Source organism: Camellia sinensis, chromosome 3, assembly GCF_055761805.1.
Source record: "Camellia sinensis isolate YWXY chromosome 3, ASM5576180v1, whole genome shotgun sequence".
Classification (NCBI taxonomy): Eukaryota; Viridiplantae; Streptophyta; class Magnoliopsida; order Ericales; family Theaceae; genus Camellia; species Camellia sinensis.
In genome coordinates this window covers 13,950,198-13,972,505 of record NC_138963.1, presented here as the reverse complement: position 1 = coordinate 13,972,505, position 22,308 = coordinate 13,950,198, and positions in this window count along the sequence as shown.

Sequence of the window (22,308 nt, the reverse complement as noted above, 5' to 3'; positions counted from 1 at the left end):
CTTGGAGATGGGCTGTGTTCCAGGTGTTACATCAATGGTGAATTCTATTTCCCTATCAATTAAGTCCCCAGGTAGGTCATTTGGAAACACATCGGGAAATTCATAAGCAACCGGGATAATTTCTACCATAGTTCCGTCAGATGGTGCAGTCAGTATACAGCACAAGTAACCTCTACATCCATTTCTAAGCAGTTTTATGGCTTTCAAAGCTGAAATCAGATATGGGGGAGGGACTACCCCATCCCCAGTAAAAGTAAATCCCGGTGGTCTAAACACAACAGATTTACTTGCACAGTCAATGGTAGCACAGTATTTAGTCAACCAGTCCATTCCCAAAATACAATCAAAGTGATCAATGTTCAAGGGTAATAAATCAACATATAATATCACATCGCCAATCATAATATCACATGCTAGATAAACACGAGTGCACACCATAGAATCCCTAGACGGCGTAGATACAGATAACACATATGTCATAAGTTCTAATGGTCTAGTCAATTTTCGAGAGAAAGCATGCGATACAAAGGAATATGTAAAACTAAAATCTATCAGTACACATGCATTTTGAGAACATACAGAGAGTGTACCTGACACCACAGTATAGGTGTTTGGTACGTCACCAGGCACTAAGGCAAACACTCTCCTTTGCCTCAATGTTTCATTATTTGCATTCCCACTAACATCGGCCTTTGTATTTGGTCTTGCTACGGAAACAGACCCGGTGGAACTTGTCATAGGACGGTTAACCTCGTTGAATCTCATCGGGCAATCCCTCACCATATGGCCAGTCTTGCCACAACGAAAACACGCACCTGATGCTTGATAACAAGCACCTCTGTGCTTCTTTCCGCAGTCGGGCCAGTTTGGAGTAGATCTGCTACTTTGGCTAAAGCAACTGGAGGATCCTGTATTTTGCCTCTTCCAATCTAATCGGCCTTTCTTGAAACTGAATCTGGTTCTCTTTCCTCTCCATTCTGTTGTTGGTGTTGTAGTTTGTTTCTTAGCTGCTATTGTGGCTTCGGCCATCAATGCCCTGTCAAGTACCTCCACATAAGTAGGTAATTTTAATACGCCTACCCGATCAAACACTTCCAAATCCAGTCCTCTTTTAAACTTTCGTGCTTTCTAGTAATCAGTATCCACCATATGTGGAGCAAACCATGCCAGTTCGATGAATTTAGCTTCGTATTCTACCACAGACATTCTTCCCTGTTTGAGTTCTTGAAACTCGAACACCTTCCGATCCCTGAAGCATTGGGGAAAATATTTATCATAAAAGATTGCGTTAAACTATGCCCATGTCATATTCCCATTGCCATTTCAAATCAGTAACCACCACCTTCGGGCTTCATCTTTCAGAGTATAGGTGGCTAGGAAAACTTTCTGAGTTTCTGAACAAGGGAACACTTCATATAACTTCTCCATTTCAAGTAGCCACGTCTCTGCTTTCAACGGTTCAATTCCACCATAGAACGTTGGTGGTTTCATTTTCATGAATTTTTGTGTCAGATTGATGATGTCATTATTACCCACCTCGGCTTGTGCCGGTGGAGGCGAAGAGGGCAAAGGTTGTTGTCTCTGTTGTTGTGTCAAGGTTTCAGTCAATGCTGCTAACATCTGTTCCATTCGGCCCATACGAGCCTCTGAAGATTCACTTTCACCACTTCCCCTTGCATTCTCTATCTTACTATACAGACATCAAATGGTAATGAACACAGGCATAATCTCATTCGTTTCCTTCAATTCATTTGATTCAAAATACGTTCAATTTTCATATTCAGTTGAATTACCATACACTCACACATGCAAATGGAATGCCCCTAATGCTTACTAGGACATCCTAAGCTCATATGGACCTATGTGTGCGGTAGAACACGTGCTTTGATACCACTCTGTCACGACCTAAACCCGCCCCTATGGGTTTAGCACCGTAACTGGCCAATAATCTGTGGATTACCAAAGGCCTTTGAACAGATTAGCAAATAATAAGGGGTTGCGGAAGCAATAATACAAAATAGACAAGTTCCAATGAGCTGTGATAACGTACATGGGACATAACATTTCAAAACTTATTTATATTTACATAAACATGCCAGTCCAGATACACGATATTTACAAGGTATTTACAGATTGTACACCCCAAGACCTAACTTTACAAGACAGTCACACAGACTAGCATGAACACAAAAACAGCCATAAAACGATACTTCGATCGGAACCTCCTTGGGAGGCACAACGGTTGGCTGACAAAAACAGAATAGAAGGCCGTCAACTCTGGCCCTGATCACACACCGGCTCACTTACATACATAATATAAAATGTGAGCGAAAGCCCAGTGAATAATAACAGAGTAAAGGGGTTTTATGAAAGATGTCCAACACAAGTTAGGACCCAGTAATTAAATCAGAACATATTCATATTTTGCATAAGATCATACGTGGTACACCCATTAGCTATCAGATCAAGTTGGTCTAGAGACCCACTTGCATAGTTGGTACCAACGACCATAAAGGTCCATATCTTGCGCGCAAGTAGCCATGGTATTGTTACCCCCAGGCAAGGGCCACGTGCAGATTGGTCACGGTATTGTTACCCCCGGGCGAGGACCACGTGCAGATTGGTTGTGGTATTGTTACCTCCGGGCGAGGGCCACGTGAACTAAGGGTGCCACAAATACTTTTCAGAAAATTAGACATTCATTCATATCTCGTAAGATAGCATTTCAGAAAATAGATCATACTATACCAGTCAGAAAATACTTAAGTTAAACATAACTTTACAGAGTTATTACTCACAGTGGGCATTGAGACAAACAAACGGAGCAGGTTACTCAGACAGGACGCGGCATGCGACCTACACAACACATAACAGATACACACTTGAAACACACGTTCTAATTGTACAAAACTTATTTCGTTGGCTCTTAGTGTGTTTCTAATCTCTTATCCTCATTAAAGGGTCTAAAACATGGCCTAGAAATGCCTAAGATGGAATGAGGATGCAAGAATGCATTGAAAACCATTTCTCGAATTTGCTGAAGATAAGGTCCACGCTCGAGCGTGGCTCTCCCCGCTCGAGCGAACTGCAAACTTATGAAAAAGTGCTGGATGCAAGAAATTCACACTCGACGGGCGCTCGACCCCCGCTCGAGCGTGTGACACAGACCCTCGCTCAAGCGTGGCTTCCTCTGCTAGAGCGGACTGCAAAACCCACAAACTTTTGGGTATACGCATTTCATGCTCGAGCGTGACTCTCGCCGCTTGAGTGGAAGTGCATGTACTCAGGCTTCACGCTCGAGCGTGAAAGTCCCCGCTCGAGCGTGGGTCAAATTTCTGGAAAATCCAGATTGACCTCCAAGCACGAAACTCGACCTTCAACCAATCAAAACTCATTTTTCTGGGCCAAATCTTTGGAAAACACTTGGTAACACATAAAACAACATGTTTAAAGCTTCAATTCAAGAAATTATGGCCCAAGAATAACCCAATTATGCACAAACTCAACTTACTCTTTATAAAAGATCAAAAACATGACATGCATGAACATTTTTGAGCTAAAGCTCTCCAAAACATAACCAAACTTGATAATTTGATGGAAAGCAAGATGAATGACTAAAATGTAGGTGAAGTTAGCACACGCATGGAAGAAACCTTTGAAATCATGTTCAATTTGCAAGAAAATGTGCATGCATGCATGGTATGGCCCATTTCTAGTACAATTCCCATATGAATTCACTTAGTTCACTAATGATCTTGTTGAATCTAACTCAATTACTCAAAGGAGAGTTTAATTTCTTACCTAGAGGCTCCAATCTACAAAATTACGGTTGAGGCTCTACAAATCTTCTTCAATTGTTAACAATCCTTAGCACCTCCTTGAATTTGAGCTAAACCTCTAAATCTTGGACCAATTCTTCTACTCTCACGTTTTTGGGTCTAAGAGGACTCAAGAGTGTATGTAAAATGAAAAAGAGAGTGAGTGGGGGGTGTTATTGTGCTCAAAAGGGCCACTAAGACTCTAATTAGACCATTGAACAAAATGTGCTTAGCAAGGTTGATTAGTGGCATTAATTTAATCAAATTTAATCGTTCCGAACTGAATTTTAATTAAGCATACCATAAAATTCTATAAATCCTAACTGGCAGATATATCAAGTCAATTTCGAAATCGGGCACCGATAAAGCTTTCAATTCGTGAATCGAAATTAAAATATAAACAGATCTTTTTACGCCTAACAGATAGAAATACAAAGATGATGCAATGCTTATGCAAATTAGTTCCAAATCCTTCCTAAATTATAGTTAGGCTTAATTAAGCACGAATTAACGTTAATTTGGGGTTGGGGTTATTACAGTATCATTTTCTAATTTCCAATGAATCACAAATCTAAAATTGAAAATAGAAGTAATTTAATTAGCTGCGGAGAATGATTAGAAAATATGAACAATAATATGTGACACGAGTTTTTTTGGTGACATTTAAAATCTGCCAGCATTTTATGACTGCCTTTACTTGAGTGTTGAAAATTCCTTCTTAGAACCTTCACTGTACTAGCAACATTATTTTTTAAGAGAATTTTACTGTAGTATATAGATTCTTTTGTGTCCTCATACAGGCACGCAAACCCGAATTAACCTCTGAAATAATGGCTTTTAAGGATTATCTTCTGTATTCAACAATATTTGATAGACTTGATGTTTGGGAATTAAAGGGTAAATACCATGATTATCCATTGGCAGATTCATGTTAAAATTTCTTATACTGGAGTTTGTATAATGAGCTCACTTTGTTATTCCCCAACAAATTTAGGGCACCAAACTGCCTAAAGGATTGTTCATGCCTCAGATCCCTTGCAGTTTATGCAAGGAATCAATCAAAATTTCTCTATTGTTGTCTCTTTCTTGTCTCGTATGAAGGTAAAATATGTTGTTGCACATGATGTGAACTAAAGCTAAAATTGCTTTGGTTCCTGTAAAATTTGTACCCAGAAATCTAATGCCATTGTATTAGGTGATAAGATGTTAATGTAATTTAACCTCTGCAGCTTAATGATTCGATTAAAGATGAAATAGCAGCAAACCAGCGAATGATTCCTCCCGGTAAGTCCTAATGGCTCTGAACGGTGCTTTAATCAATATTGAAGATATTGACCTTTATCTGTAATGCTTTCAGTCACAAAAGAGAAAATTCAGTCACAAAAAAGAGGAAATTACAACACAGAAACATGAAATTCAAGCACAAAAAGAGAAAATTCAAGCACAAAATAGTGTGATAGGAAAGATGAATGAGTCGCTTGAGGAGCGCGACAGTTCGGTCGCTGGGTCACCACCCTCAGAGTTAGTCCGGTCGCAGCATATTGCAGTTAGCCTGGTCGTGTCTTCTAAATCGAAGTATGATAAGCCTTCTTCAAGATACTTCTGTGTTAGTTCGGTTCAACACTTCTATGGATAGCTCGGTCTGGGCATGCAAAGCCGAGGTAGAAGCAAGGAAAAGAAGAACCGAACTGAAAGTTGGATCTGTCATACTTGCATATCTAGTAAGGCAATGGTATTTCGGTCCCATAGAAGTCTGACCATAGTAAAACCATCTCACTTGGTTTAAGCAGTGAGGAGGGTGTTGAAGGATAAGCATTATCTTTCAGGAGTATGAATCCTAGGAGGACTCTACATGGAGGAGCAGAAGTCCTATTAGGACTATGCCACACGGAACCTACAAAAGCTCACAAATATCACCTATGGAGAGGTAACACACAACTTTGATACACAGAACTTTTTGTCTTTGTCTATTTTGCTGACTTAGGCATCGAAGAGGTATCCGGCACACACCCGCCGGCTAGCTTACGTTTGTGTTTCCAGGGCGTAAAAGCGACGACGTTTAGAGGAGCGCAGACTTGATCAACATGATTATACGAGAAGGTTTATTTCTTTCCCGTACAATTGGCGCCGTCTGTGGGAATTCAGACAAGAACAAAACCTCTTGATCAAGCTTTTCCTCTTTAGAAACAATGGCGCACAACGAAGATTTGCCGCAGTCCGCCATCGACGGACAAACACCAGAGGGGGGTGCAAGACACGAAGGCCTACCTTTCATCCCTCCCATGGCGAACTTAGAGCCACAGCGACAAAATCCTAGGAGGGATACAAGGGGGAGGAGGCGGACTAACAGCCCCCGTCACTCTCGTTCACGAAGTCCTGACAGACAAAGGCGGAGGATTGATCCTCAAGTTCTGGAGGACCGTGTGAAAGAGCAAGATAAATTAATAAGGAAGATGGTGGCGGACATGGAGGCCATGAAGCGCCAGATGAAGGGAAAAGGAGTGGCGACAGGAGAGGGGCGCAAAAGCAAGACGCCCCCTCGCCGCTCGGAAGACCGTGGAAGGCATTCCACACCATCACAAGCAGAGAGTAGAAGCCTCAGGACAGGCGATACTCAATCTAGAACCTCCAGAACTCGTTACTCCAGGTCTGAGAGAACAAAATCATTGAGGTCTTACGCTGAGGGAAGTACCTATCGACCCTCGCGCTGGCACCAGACATCATCCAGGCAGACGGAGTTGCCAAGATCGTCCGATTTGCGGAACATGTTGGAAGAAAAGGCACGATGGAAGGAGGATACTAGGGCGCGCAACCCTCGTAGGGTATCTGCCCTTCAAAGGTTGGCTTCTCAGACGCATGAAAGCGTCGAGGTCGGAATGCCATTGCCACGCCCTGCCTACGAACCAACGGACAAAGCATTAGCAAGGCTACAGACCTCGCCGTTTGTTCCGGCAATTGAAAACGCGCCCCTTCTTTCAGGTTTCCTTCAACCCAAATTCACCACGTACGAGGGGAAGACGGACCCTTACATACACCTAAGCCACTTCCGTCAGGTTATGGCTGTATATCGACGAAGCGAGGCTTTGATGTGTATCCTCTTCCCATCAAGCCTTGGTGACCTAGGCTTAACATGGTTCGAAAAACTTCCAGAAGGCAGCATAGCCTCCTGGGCACAATTGGCAGAGGCGTTCGTCACAAGGTTCAGAACAAACACCAAAACCCTGGTAGAGATTGACCAGTTACTCTCTATCGACATGGGCGAAAATGAGACACTAAGATCCTACAATAGTCGCTACTGGGAGACATTCAACCAGATTGGGGACTGCCCCATCAATCTCGCCATTGCACAGTACAAAAGAGGTCTTCCGGTCGGAAACAGACTACGGGACTCAATCACCATGACACCGCCCCTCACCATGGAGGCCTTGATGGAAAGAGTGCATCAGCACATCAGGGTGGAAGAGGATGGCGCCCGTGCCAAAACAAAATTTGGCATGACCGTAGTACCAGATAAAAAGACCACAGCAAAGATCAACGCGGTAGAACGTTCGAACAAAAACGGACGAGGCAGGCGAGACAACGGAGAGGACCAGGATAAAAGATGGTTGAGAATCCGCATAGCCATAACCACGGTATTCAAGAAACCGATCTACCGGATTCTGAGCAAAATACGTGATGAACCTTTCGTCAGATGGCCAGCTAAGCTAGGAGAAGCACAGAAAGACTACGACGAATGGTCGCGATGCACCTTCCACAAAGAAAAGGGGTACCGTACTGAAAATTGCATGCCATTGAGACAGCATCTGGAGAAGTTGGTGGCAGTCGGTCACCTGGATAAATACATTGTAGGAGGGACACAACCAGCCTCCCAGGACCACAATAACCCCAATGGAATGCCAATTGACACCCCATCTCAAGGTGTGATCAATGTGATACATGGAGTATTCGAACCTGAGCATGTATGCGAGCTCAGAGGGTCGATCAAGAAGGCTGAGCACTTAAGGGAGGTACTAAGTGCCCAACCTACCATCAAAAAAAGGGAGAACAGAGGCCACGAACGTCATGTCTTTTTCAGACAAGGACTTGGAAAGAATATATTGCCCTCACAATGATGTACTGGTCGTCACCTTCCGCATCAAGGATTATGACGTCAAGCGAATTCTGATAGACCAAGGTAGCTCGTGTGAGATAATGTACTACGACACCTTCAAACAACTGAAATTAGAGGACAAAGACCTGGCACCAGCTGTATCCCCCCTGATCGGATTCAATTCAATGCCAGAATGGCCAGTCGGCAAAATTATACTGCCAGTCAGGGCAGGAAGCGTGACAAAACAAGTGGAATTTTAGGTGTTGAAAGTCCCTTCCACTTACAACATAAACTTGGGAAGAACATGGCTCCATGCCATGAAATCAGTAGCATCATCCTACCATCAAGTAATGCGGTTCCCCAACGGAACTAGAGTAATTGAAGAGGTCTTTGGAGACCAGATTATGTCCAAGCAATGCTTTGTCACGGCTAAAGGCAGCCGCGCTGCCAAGGGATATGTTCATTCGGTGGAAGAACCTGAAAGCAATGAACTGTTCGTAGATGTCGGCAAAGCAACTGATCAAAAAGTGGTGGAAGACTTAGTAGAGGTAAGAATAGATGAAAAGAACCCGAATAAGTTCTTTTTGCTCGGTTCATCGTTGTCCAGCACTGAGAGATTAGAGGTCTTGGAATTCTTGACCTCTAACATCGAAGTGTTCGCCTGGACACCCTACGACATGCCAGACATTGATCCAAACTTCATCTGTCACCAACTCAATGTCCACCCATCAGCCAGACTAATCATTCAGCGCACTCGTAAATCTACACTCCACCACGCCGAGATAGTGGCGGAAGAGGTGGGAAATCTGCTAGAGGCAGGAGCTATCAAAGAGGTGCACTACCCTAGATGGATTTCCAACACAGTCGTAGTGCCAAAAAAGAATGGCAAATGATGGGTCTGCGTCGACTATAAGACAGTCAACAAAGCATGCCCAAAGGACAACTTCCCCCTACCGCGGATAGATCAACTGGTAGACCTAACGGCGGGGCACAACCGACTTAGTTTTCTAGATGCGTACAGAGGCTACCATCAGATTGCCATGTACGAACTAGACCAAGAGGTCACGTCCTTTACCACTCCAAGAGAACTGTATTGCTATAAGGTTATGCCCTTTGGCCTAAACAACGCGGGGGCAACATTCTAAAGAATGGTCACTAAGATGTTTGAACCGTTGTTAGGCAGAACAATGGAGGCTTACATCGACGACATGGTTGTCAAGAGCAAGGATGAGAACGACCATCTAAGAGACTTAGGTGAGATGTTCCAGATTCTAAAAAGACACAAGTTGCGCCTTAATGCATCTAAGTCGCGTTCGATGTAGGATCTGGCAAATTCCTAGGCTTTCTAGTGACCAACCGAGGTATAGAGGCAGACCCCTCCCAGATCAAAGCTATTCAGGATCTGGAAAGGCCTAACTTAGTGAGAGAAGTGCAGCATCTCATTGGCATGGCATTTGCACTCAACCGATTCATTAGCCGGTCGTCAGACAGATTACGACCATTTTTTCAAGCGTTAAAAGCCAAGTTTGAGTGGGACGAAGAATGCGACCGCGCTCTGGAAAGCTTGAAAAAATACATGTCTTTTCCACCACTGCTGGTCACCCCAATACCTGGAGAAGAACTCTTCCTGTACCTGGCAGTTTCTCAGTACGCAATTAGCGCAGTGTTGGTCCGTGTGGAAGGAATCCAATATCTGCCCATCTATTATGTTAGCAAGACATTGCTGGGTGCTGAAACAAAGTATTTGCCACTAGAAAAGCTGGCCTTAGCCTTAATGATGGCATCAAGGAAGTTGTCGCACTACTTTCACGCCCACACCATAGTTGTCCTCACAGCTTTCCCATTAAAAGCTCTGTTTGAAAGAGCGAACTTTTCTGGGAGAATCTTGAAGTGGGCAGTAGAGTTAGGACAATTCGACATCAAGTTCCAACCCAGAACCGCAATAAAGGCCCAAGCTTTGGCAGACTTTGTCGCAGAATTTACCTCAGGAAGTCATCATATCTGCCCAGTCGACCTGACTGACACAACCGAACTGGGGATAGAAGTTGACGCCGGAATAGCACAACCCCTGGTGCAGTATACTCAGTCAGACCCCATGGCAGACCAAAGTAAAGACAGTAAGGAAGAAGCAAACCAAGCTACACCGAGCCAAGACTCACCAACAAATAAAGACTTGGAACAATTAGATAGCGAGGGGCAGACAGCAAGCATGGACCTTGAAGAAAACACCAGCAAAATTCATGACCCCACGACATCATCTGACCTCTCCACTTGTTGCAAGTTGTTCATTGGAGAGATGTGGAAGCTCTTTGTGGATGGAGCATCCAACTGCCATGGTGCAGGACTTGGCATAGTCCTCATCTCACCAGACGGCCTGGTTGTGGAACAAGCAATCAACCTTGGCTTCCCAGCATCAAACAACGAAGCGGAGTATGAAGCACTTCTTGTAGGACTCAAATCAGCATTCTACATGAAGGCCACCGAACTAATGGTCTACAGCGACTCACAGCTGGTGGTAAACCAAATTTCTGGCGACTATGAAGCAAAGGATGACAGGATGACCAAGTACCAAGAATTGGTCAGAACAGAGATCAAAAAATTTGAAGTAGTAAGGATAGAACAGATTGGTAGGGAGGAAAACAGCAGAGTAGACGAACTAGCAGGCTTTGCGTCAATGGCAGATACATCTATCCCTCATCCATTACTAATTGACTACCTACCAAGACCAAGCATTGAAGACCCCGAAGCAGAAGAGGTATGTTGCGCCAACCTAGGCCCTTCATGGATGGATCCCATCATACTTTTCTTAAAAGATGGCGTCTTACCGGAAGACAAGAAAGAAGCCAAGAAAATTTGAACAAAGTCGCAGCGATTTTGGCTCTCCCCATCTATGGCATTGTACAAAAATTCATTCTCAAGACCTTATCTAAAGTGTGTCCACCCCAGCAAAGTAGAAGCATTCCTGTTCGAAATACATGAAGGCGTGTGCGGAAGCCACCAAGGAGGAAGGTCGTTAGCTTACAGAGCCATTTCGCAAGGATACTGGTGGCCATACATGCAAGCAGACTCAGAGAAGTATGTGAAGAAGTGCGAGAAATGTCAGAAGTTCGCACACCAAATACATCAGCCGGCCAGAGAACTCCTACCATTGTCCAGCCCATGGCCCTTTGCAATGTGGGGCTTGGACATAGTAGGACCACTTCCAACAGTGCCCGGAAACAGGAAGTTCTTTCTCGCAGCAACAGACTACTTCATAAAGTGGGTGGAAGCAGAAGTATTGGCATCAATCAAGGAAAAAGATGTGAAGAAGTTCGTCTGGCAGAATATCATTACTCGATTCAGCATACCTAAAGCCCTAATATCAGACAACGACACCCAGTTTGATGGCAGAATCTTTAGAAGCTTTTGTGAAGAATACAAAATAACAATTCTACACCGGCATATCCCCAAGCCAACGGCCAGGCAGAAACGTCAAACAAGGTCATCTTGGATGGACTAAAGAAAAGGTTAGAAAGAGCAAAAGGCAAATGGGCTTCGTCATGTTTTATGGGCTTACCGCACCACACCTCGACGATCAACAGGAGAAACACCATTCTCCTTAGCCTATGGCATGGAAGCAGTAATCCCACTGGAAGTTGGCCTCCCCACAATTAGAAGCGAAAATTTTGATCCAGACTTAAATGGAGAAGCCATAGCATTGGAGCTCGACCTCGCCGAAGAAAGAAGAGAAAAAGCACTGATTCACATTACCTCATACCAACAAGAGTTATCCAGGAAATACAACAAAACAGTGCATCCAAGGCAATTCAAGATCGGAGATTGGGTGGTGTGCAAAGTAATGGGAAACACCTTGATCCCAGGAGATGGAAAATTAGGGCCTAATTGGGAAGGACCCTACAAAGTAGTCGGATTAGCTGGCAAAGGGGCATACCACTTAGAAGATGAGGATGACAAAGCAATTCCCAGGCCATGGAACACTGTCAATCTCAAACTATTTTATTTTTAGCTTTTCTTCCAAAATACTTGTAATTTTCTTTTTTCCCCAATAAAACAAGTAGTTTTCTTTTCAACATAAGTGTTTTATTTTGTAAAAATTGTTTTAGTGAGTTAGGGGCATTGAAAACATGGTTGGCTGAAAAAACCAGCACCCTTCCTAAGCCCAGGATAAGGATCCAGGCTGTAGGACGTTTGGTCGGAACAACCAAACACTTTACTTTAGGTTGGCTGGAAAAACCAATCTAAAGATTGGTTGGAAAAACCGAACACCATTCCTAAGCCCAGGATACAGATCCAGGCTGCAGGACGTTTGGTCAGAACAACCAAACTCTTTACTTTAGGTTGGCTAGAAAAACCAATCTAAAGGTTGGCTGGAAAAACTAACACCCCTCCTAAGCCCTGGATAAGGATCCAGGCCGCAAGACGTTTGGTCGGAATAACCAAACATTTTATTCTAAATTGGCAGAAATAACCAATTTAGAGGTTGGCTAGATTAAACCAACTCTTAGTACTCTTTAGCCGCGGTAAGGATATCGGCTAAAAAGTGGTTGGCTGGATTAAACCAACTCTTAGTACTCTTTAGCCGAAGAAAGGACATCGGCTAAAGAGTGGTTGGCTGGACTAAACCAACTCTTGGTACTCTTTAGCCAAAGTAAAGACATCGGCTAAAGAATGGTTGGCTGGAATAAACCAACTCTTGGTACACTTTAGCCGAAGAAAGGATATCAGCTAAAGAGTGGTTGGCTGGATTAAACCAACTCTTAGTACTCTTTAGCCGAAGAAAGGATATCAGTTAAAGAGTGGTTGGCTGGATTAAACCAACTCTTAGTACTCTTTAGCCGAAGTAAAGACATCGACTAAAGAGTGGTTAGCTGGATTAAACCAACTCTTAGTACTCTTTAGTCGAAGTAAAGACATCTGCTAAAGAGTGGTTGGCTGGACTAAACAAACTCTTGGTACTCTTCAACCGAAGTAAGAACATCAGCTAAAGAGTGGTTGGCTGGATTAAACCAACTTTTAGTATTCTTCAGCCGAGGTAGGGATCTCGGCTAAAAAATGATTGGTAGGTATACTCATAGTTGCAATAGTTAAGACTGAGATAAAGTATCTCGGCAAGAGAATGCTGTACCTCATGCAAAACATCAGTTAGAAAGTAAAGGTATAAGCATAAAGATCAACCAAAAATACAGTTGGAACAAAAGAAGATTTTCATTGGCAAGTTCAAAGCAAATACAAAGGAAGGGCCCCAGCCGGGTTACAATTGCCCAAAAGCAGAAAAGAAAAGAAAATACAAAATCAGTTAAAAAGATCATTTATTTTGGCGTCAAGATCAGCATCAACATCAACCCGAAAACCGGTTTCAGACGGGAGCTCGGCTTCGATCGGAAGTATGGTCTCTGTTGGAAGCACGGTATCAGTTGGTTGCTCAGTAGTTAAGTCTTCCACTGTGGGCTCTGCTCGAGCTAACTGATCGGCAGGATCATTGACGATCGGGGTGTCGTTAGGCTCGGTTTCATCATCATCTGAACCCTCGAGGAATTATTGCTGAAGGGTAGCAGCGTACTCCGCTAGTGAGCTCGGTATAAAGTATGAAGAAGGATTGAATACCTCGGCTTCGGGTCCATGACCGAGCTGCACCACGGCCCCTCTCCAACTGCATTTGAAGAACAAATCCTTAGCTGCCTCACATTATTGCATGTAAAGGGCCTCCCCCTCCTTGAAACCTGTAGCATTCGCTTCATCCGCCTTCTTTTTTAGCTCGGCGATCTCTGCATTTTTCTTTCCTTCGAGCTTGGCCAGCTCACGTAGGTACTTGTCCTTCATCACGGTCAGGGCCTTTTGTTTGTCAGCATTAGCCGAGGTAACTAGTCCGGTTAGACGGGTTACCTCGGCCTCTAGCTCGGCTGTCCTCTGTTGGAAGTCTTTTAGCTTGGTGGTTTTTGCTTCAACTTCGGTCATGGCTTGCCTTGCTGTTTTACGAAGCTCCAACACACGCTTGTGTGCAATTTGACTCTTTTGCATGGCCTGAAAAAGAATGGAAAAAAACTATTGACCAGACCGAGTAAAAAATTTGGAAAATTTAGGGAGACTAGAGGGGCTACTTACTAGGATCATTGATTTCGTTGCAAACCGGATAGCCTTGAGCTCGGTCAACTGGTTGTGATGCTCCATATCAGGGGGCAGGCATACACTCTTAGCTAGATTGAAGGCTAGCATATGGTCTTTGTCAGCTACCACTGAGTCAGTATCACGGATAGCGCGGTTTTGAAAAGTCATTTTTTGAGCCCACTTGGAGGAACTAGCCCGGTCGGAACGCTCCGACTGAGGGCTCGATGGAGGGCTCGGTAGAAGGATGGTTTCATCTTAATCAGCAAGGCGTTGCTCGGTTTGGGTAGTCTGGGCGCGCTTGCTTGGGCGTGATGAAGAGGGTTGTTGAGATGGAAGGGCCACCACGGTCTCTTGAGCCTGGTTGGACGATGGTACCTCGGCTCGGTTAGTTTCGGTTAGGAGGGCCCTTACTCTGTTCCTCTTTGCCATTTATTCTTCAACAGTAGTACGGACTAGGTTGATTTGTGGCAAGGTCGGGTCCAGTTCAAGAGAGGCCTCTAGCAAAAAATCTGTTACTCTGGCTTTTCGTCAGCTGCTATATCTATACGTCGGCTCAAAATTCAGTAGTTTGGTCCAGCTTCTTTCAGGGTATCGTAGTGCGGCGCGAAGTGTGCCTAGGTTGGGGTAACTGTATAATGACTTAAGGTGGGCTGAATCTACATAAAGAAGATAAGTGTTAGTTCGGTTCAAAAAGGAGACCGAAATAAAGAGAAGCATGCAATAGAGCCGAGGTAATTATACCGGTGGTTCCTTTATTCCAGTTTATTCGGTCACCAGGAATCTGGGCTTCATGGTCTTCGAAGTTCCCACAAACCCAAAAGAAATCATCATCGTTCAAGTCTTTATCCGGTGTATCCGTTGTTATTTTCTCTCGACGACGGCGTATTCTTAGGTAGTAAACCCAGCCATCTTCTTTTGATCCTATTGAATATTGATGAAAGAGTTCGGCTAAGCTGAGGTTAATGCCAGCTCGGCGGTTTAGCTCGACTATACCATTTATTATGCGGTATGAGTTTGTGGAAAGCTGAGTTGGGCATATCCTAGTTTGCTTAAGGAATTCACAAAGTAAGGGATGTACAGGGAATCTTAGGCCGGTTTCTACAATGGAAAAGAGGGTGAAGGGAACAAAACCAGGGTTTCCCCAAGGTATGATGTCTTGTTCGGTTAAAGTGAGGTGGACGTCGTCAGGAATGTTATATTCCCTTCGGAATTCGGCCAGGCCATAAGGTGTTTCTACTAAAAACCTATATTTACCCATTTACTCTTAAGTTATGTATAATTTTACTGTGATAGTTCGGTTAAAAAATGACGTTGAGTAGCTCGGTTGAGCGTACGAAAGAGTGCCTGGCAACCTAAGTCTGCAAAGTGAAAAAAGAAAGGGGTTATGCACAGATCGATAGACCGTGCTAAAAAGAAATCAAGGTAAAATAAATGAAGTCCTATCTCGGTTATGTGAAGAACTACGGGTGTTAGCTAGGTTTCAGCAAGGGGTCTGTTAGCTCGGTTTAAGCAAGGCATTTGATAGCCCAGTTGAGCCTCAAGGGGCAGCTTTCTTAGTTCGGTCTGAACTTGGAAGGTTGGTTTAGCCCCTAGATTCAGCTCGGGCATAGTTACGGTTTTCAAGGCTTGACTTGTTAGAACTACAAATATAGCAATAAAGAGTTAGCTCGGTTGGTTGGTCCGGCTAGACTGACTTCCACTACAAACAACTTCCTAGTTCGGTTATATTGTGATTTTGGATCAACACTAGTGTTTTTCATGTTATTTCTTGAATCAGAGGGGCTCTATTATTAAGTTTTTGCAGAAGATGCAAGACAAGGCAGAAAATGGAAGTAAAAAATGTTTTTCAAAAACACATAAAACAAATGTTATGGGCTAAAAAAGTACGAAAGCCAGAAAAATAGAACGGGTTTGTGTTACTCACCAAAGTAAGAGGAAGGAAAGGGAAGTAGAAAACAGCCACAAACGCAAGCTTCGCAAAATGCAAAACAATGGAGACGCAGGCAAGAGAGAGAACAAGAGGAGAGAAGATGAATAGTGTGGTGAGATTCAAAATGAATAGGTTTGTTTTGTTTTGTTGCAAAAATCAGAGGCGGGAACTGTTCAAAATTCACGAAGTACGAAGGCGGCATGACAGCTGCCTTGGGCCAATCAACGTATGCCACGTGTCATGGAAATGAGAAGCGATTCAGTTGCTGTGATTGAAGAGACGTTCTGACCGGACAAGGAGAGCCCAGTGTGGAATTAGTTCGACTGGAAAAGCTAAAGGGTTTTTAGTTCGGTTGAAAGGCTTAAAAACCTTAGCTTGGCTGGTAAAACAAGTAATCCCTATCATGCTACGCAGATGGAATTAAGGGGCAATTGAGAGGGTAATTTATATGAGTATTGGGCCGAGCTGGACAATATGCCGTTATGGGCCACAGTACGAAGGGCTAAGTAAAAAGGCTTCAAATCCAGTCCAGTCCTAGCAGGACTTAAAGTTAAGACCGGTCCCAGAAGTGCATTGTTATCTCGGTCCGGAAGAGCGCGGCAGTTCGGTCGCTGGGTCACCACCCTCAGAGTTAGTCCAGTCGCAGCATATTATGGTTAGCCTGGTCGTGTCTTCTAAACCGAAGTATGATAAGCCTTCTTCAAGATACTTCTGTGTTAGTTCGGTTCGACACTTCTATGGATAGCTCGGTCTGGGCATGCAAAGCCGAGGTAGAAGCAAGGAAAAGAAGAGCCGGACTGAAAGTTGGATCTGTCATACCTGCATATCTAGTAAGGCAATGGTATTTCGGTCCCATAGAAGTCTGACCATGATAAAACCATCTCACTTGGTTTAAGCAGTGAGGAGGGTGTTGAAGGATAAACATTATCTTTCAGGAGTATGAATCCTAGGAGGACTCTGTATGGAGGAATAGAAGTCCTATTAGGACTATGCCACACGGAACATATAAAAGCTCACAAATATCACCTATGAAGAGGTAACACACAACTTTGATACACAGAGCTTTTTGTCTTTGTCTATTTTGCTGACTTAGGCATCGGAGAGGTATCTGGCACACACCTGCCGGCTAGCTTACGTTTGTGTTTTCAGGGCGTAAAAGCGACGACGTTTGGAGGAGCGCAGACTTGATCAACATGATTATACGAGAAGGTTTATTTCTTTCCCGTACAATGGAGTTTCTTAAGAAGCAAAGTTTCAAAGGACAATTTAGTGGAGGAGGTATCCCATAAACTCAAAGATTGCCGTTTTGGTAAGTTTCGATTATTTTATGTTTTTATTTTTCTCATGTTGATTAGTATATACTAGTTAAAGCACAACAGTTTCACTAATTATTAACTAAGATTTAACAAATTTCAAGATGTATTTAATGAAAATAGATTCATTAGTTACTTCTTACCTAGCATGACCCTTGTTAAAATACACACTAACCAAAGTAGAGACAAAACTATGTGTTTACTCTTTTGTATATTTTTGCTAGGCAGTGTTGGAGTTGCTCTAAGTTAGTGATGTGATTAATAGGAGCTCACCATGTTCAAAGGAACTTCTGGTTGTTAAGCTAGACTCATTGTATACATAATTTGTATTGACATGGATAGAGAGATGTATACAATGTAATTGATAATATGTTAATATTTTTCTTGTTTATTTTATTTGCAGATTAGTTTTTGATGATGTTTGGAAGCATACTTGTAAATCAAGATCAAGTGTTGAATTTTTTTTTTTCCTGAACTGATACTTAGTTGTAGTTGCAAATCAAGATTGAGTGTTGATTTTTTTTGTAGACTCCACGTTAGTTTATTTTGGGATTTGCTTTGATGGTTTTTTTTTTGTTATACTTTATGGATTATTATTAAAGTTATTTGATGGATATATTTTGATTTATAATATAATTGTTTAGTAAATTTTTTTGAGGAATGGTGTATAATAACTAGTGGATTTCTTAGTACATTTAAAAGATTATTGGGATATGGACAGAGATATTTGCAAAATAATAATTTAAATTGAAATATAAAATATGAAACAAGTTTAGTGACGAGTTTGTTTCGTCATTTGTACTTGTTATTATGACAAAGTGATTATTCGTTGCTAATAAATATTTTTTGTGATAAAATTTATTGTAGATTATATATGAAAGTTTTCATTGATTTTGTTATTTGGTGACTAAAATTTCGTCACGTATATAAATTTTTGCCACGAAATATATCCATTTTGACTTTTGGAGATGAAAAATTTCGTTAATCTTACATTTTACTGTGATGAAGTTATTTCCTCATCAATGATCAACATGTGTGAGAAATTTATTCGTCAACTAAAGTTATAAATATGGTATTGAATAACTATTTGGTGACGAAAATGATGATTTTTTGCAACAAAACGTCGTTTTATTGGTGACAAAAAATTTCGTCACTGAAGTAATTTCATTGGTAATGAAATTATTTTTCGTCATGGTGGTTTTTAGTGACAAACATTCAATGACGAAACCGGTGAAGAAAATATTTTCTCACAAATATTTATAATGACGAAATTAGCTCTTTGGTGACAAGAAAAATTCGTGAATTAAGACCCAACTTGTATTCCTTATAGTGGAAGAGGATGGGGCGATTGTTATCAAAATGTACTTGCTATATGTGATTTTGATATTGTGTTCACATTTGTTCGGGCTGGTTGGAAAGGGGTAGCACATGACTCTAGAGTGCTAAAAAAGACCATGAGTGATTCAACTAACAACTTTCTATTCTTCCTCCAGGTTAAGTGATTATTTTATATTAATTGTTCATTTTATATATTATGATAATTTTTTATTCTTTTATGCAGAGAAGTATTTCTTATGTGATGCAACATATATACATACTTGTGGATTTATGACACCTTATCATAATATGTAATATTGGTTATCTGAATTTCAAAATAATTGTCATCCTAGAACAAAAGAAGAGCGATTCAAACCAAGCAAATGCTAAATTAAGGAATGTGATTGAATGTGCTTTTGGAGTACTAAAGACTCATTTTTCCAATATTAAAGAAGATGCCTGCATATACGTCTACTACGCAAAGGAATATTATAATTGCTTGTGTAACCATATACAATTTTCTTAGAAGAATTTGCATCACCGACTGATTTTTTGAAGAGTTCAACATGTGTGAATGGCCCTGCTAACAATCTCCAACAACATTATAATAATTTAGAAAGCTTAGAAATAAGAGGGGGATCGACGCAAGCTAATAAAATTTTATACTAAACTATCCGAGCAAATTGCAATGCAATTACACTCTTTACATTGAGTTATAAATATAATTATCATTTTTGCACATTGATGGTTTTTTAGTGATTAGTAGAATTAAAGAACAATTTAATTTTTTTTCTCTCAATTTTTCTAAGATAATTTATGATAAATTTTTATGGTTCCTACATGTGAAAGGATTCTATTTGATATTGGTGATACATGAGCAAAATGATAAAATATGAAATAAGTTTTTAATTGATTACCTTTGTAATTATTATTTTATTGCATAAATGATTTAGTACCTATACAAGAGACAAAAATTCTAATAATCATAATCTTTCGAAATTTTGAAATATAATGTTACAATTGCGATTACAATAATTTCTTTACCAATTATATTAGTGTGATAAAAGAATTTAATTAAATATTTCAATGTAAAAAGTAAAAAAGACAGTTTTAATTTTAATTATTTTTCAGAGTTCAACTACTTGTATAGATCAAATAGCTTAATTGAATTAGTACTTAAATTTCGGTGCATACCGAACAACGTTTTAGATTAAAAAAATTAGCATTCAGCTTTTCATACTAAATTTTCAATTTTTAGTTTTCAGTTTTCAATTTTATCAAACAATACCTTACTAAATTGACAAAAGCTTTACACACAAAAATAGATCTTATTTTTATAATTTTTAACCAGTTAACAGACAATTTTAATTTGTTCATTGCTAACATTCGACAAGAACAAAGTACTTCCTTATGCTAGGGGTAGTTATATGCAACCGATCAAAACCGAAGTCGAGAAAGTACAAGTACAATTAAACAGAAAAATATAATCATTTTATTTTGTGATCGTGTTGTCAAAATATATACATCTGTTTTTATTAGTCTTGGATTAAAGTCGTAGCTTTTTGCAGACGTAAGGATGTCTTATTAGGTAGATATATATTCCTAAGTTTGTTGTTGAATTAATCCTACCTTTGCATCATTTGGGTAGTTGAGATAAAAGTAACATACGACCAACTAATTTGTTTTGGAATCGTATAATCTATACAAGTACCATTAGCTGCCTCTCATCAACATTCACATCATATATCATATATGCCATTGGTCTTTTCTTTTTTTTTTTCTTTCCCAAACTATAATTCTGTATTTGATTCATAAATTTAGATAGAGATTTAAAAAAAGAAAAAATATATATAAATAAAATATGAATAAAATATAATTATATTTCATATTAATTTTATTTTTATTTTTTAAAAAATCTGTACCCAAATCAATTAACCAAACACAACCTAAAGAGGTGTGTAAGCTTTTACGTAAACTCATGTCATGGCCGCCTCTACTAACGGTTCTTGTATTCTTTTGCTTGTGAAAAAGCAGAAAAGTTATATATGGAAAAGAAATTAATCATTAAAAGTAAGTGTTGAGCCGTTTTTTTTTTTTTTTGGGTAGTAAAAGATTGTGATATGATATTCTGTAATGTTTAGATTTACTTTGATTAGAGACGGAAAATTTAACTTGAAATTATGAATTTATCTAGTTACAACTATTTAAAACTTGTTAAATCTATCCAAATTCATAAACGAATTTAAATGAGTTGTATTTTGTAAATTCAATAAAAAAATTAAACCAATTAAATATGGATACTCGTTTAAATTAGTACCATCTCTTTCACTATTACGTGACCACTATTGCCACTGCTACACTATACTCACCACTCTACCAACACCATCACCATTACCACCATGGCTATCAATTGGAAAAAAGAAACTCAAACATGGTGTAAATTCAAACTTAATGGTGTAAAAAATTGAGATCACAAATCTTTTTGTAAAATGATATTCAAAATATTTTTTTCAGAGTATCGAGGATCACACATGGATTGTAAGCACTTGGGAGATACCACCATGAAAAGGTACATATAAAAGCAGAATCCAAGTATATACTTTGGGAGAGATGTGATTTGGTTGGTATAATGTAAATAAATAATCCATTTTATCTCAGAACTCAAAACTGAAAAGAAAAAAATAAAAATGTAACAAGTGGGAGGTTAGATTAGGTTGGGAACAAGATTTCATCCTAAGATTTGCATGCCAAAACTACTATTACTAAATCCAATGTCTAAGATTACAAAATATAAAGCATACATTTATATAGTATGATTAAATATCAAGCATAGTTGTTTTTACTTGTCACATGATGTACACGAGATTTTACGTTACACTCCATTTGTTTGATTTATTTTATTTTATTTTATTTATATGTAACCAATAAAAAATGAGTTTATGTAGGAAAAAATAATTTTCAATTTTTGACGATAAAAAATTGTTTTCTAAGCCTATGTGACATAGCAAAAGTAGTAATAACATCACAATACCCCAATCATTGTTGTAGCCACCATCACTTCCACCCTATCACCACCATTATGTACCTCCACTATCTGCAAAACACCGTCACCCCTTACCACTACCATTGTTACCATGACCACCGTCACACTTTACCACTCCTCCTCCTCCACCACCACCAACACCACAATTCACATCATGACTATTATACTAGCACCATCAATTTTAGTGTTGCAATCAAATATATATATTGCAAAATTTCATACACATTTTTCAAAAATTGATTTGTGCAAAAAAAACTTTTTATAGAGAATCAAAACAAGATTAGGACTGACTCTAAGTTTTTTGAAATTCTAAATAGAGCTCTCTATATTTAATTACGAACAAAAAAATTGTCAATAAAATCATAAATACTCATACTCACAATTTTTATCGATAAATTATATTGACTACTATTAAGATTTGAAAGAAATATAATCATAATTATACTAATCTCCTGTTTAGTAAAACTAAAGCAAACCAAACTAGTTTCCATCTATTCACCCAAAAAAACTAGTTTCCATCCAATCTTGAACTCGTGTTTAATTTAATCAATGTGAACATATAGAACATGATCTACCCCCTCTGACAACAGAGTCCCCTGCGTAGCAAGAATTCATGAATATCTAAAGCTATATCAAATCAACCAACCCATCTTGATGAAGACTCATTTCTGAACTGAACCAGTTGACCACGT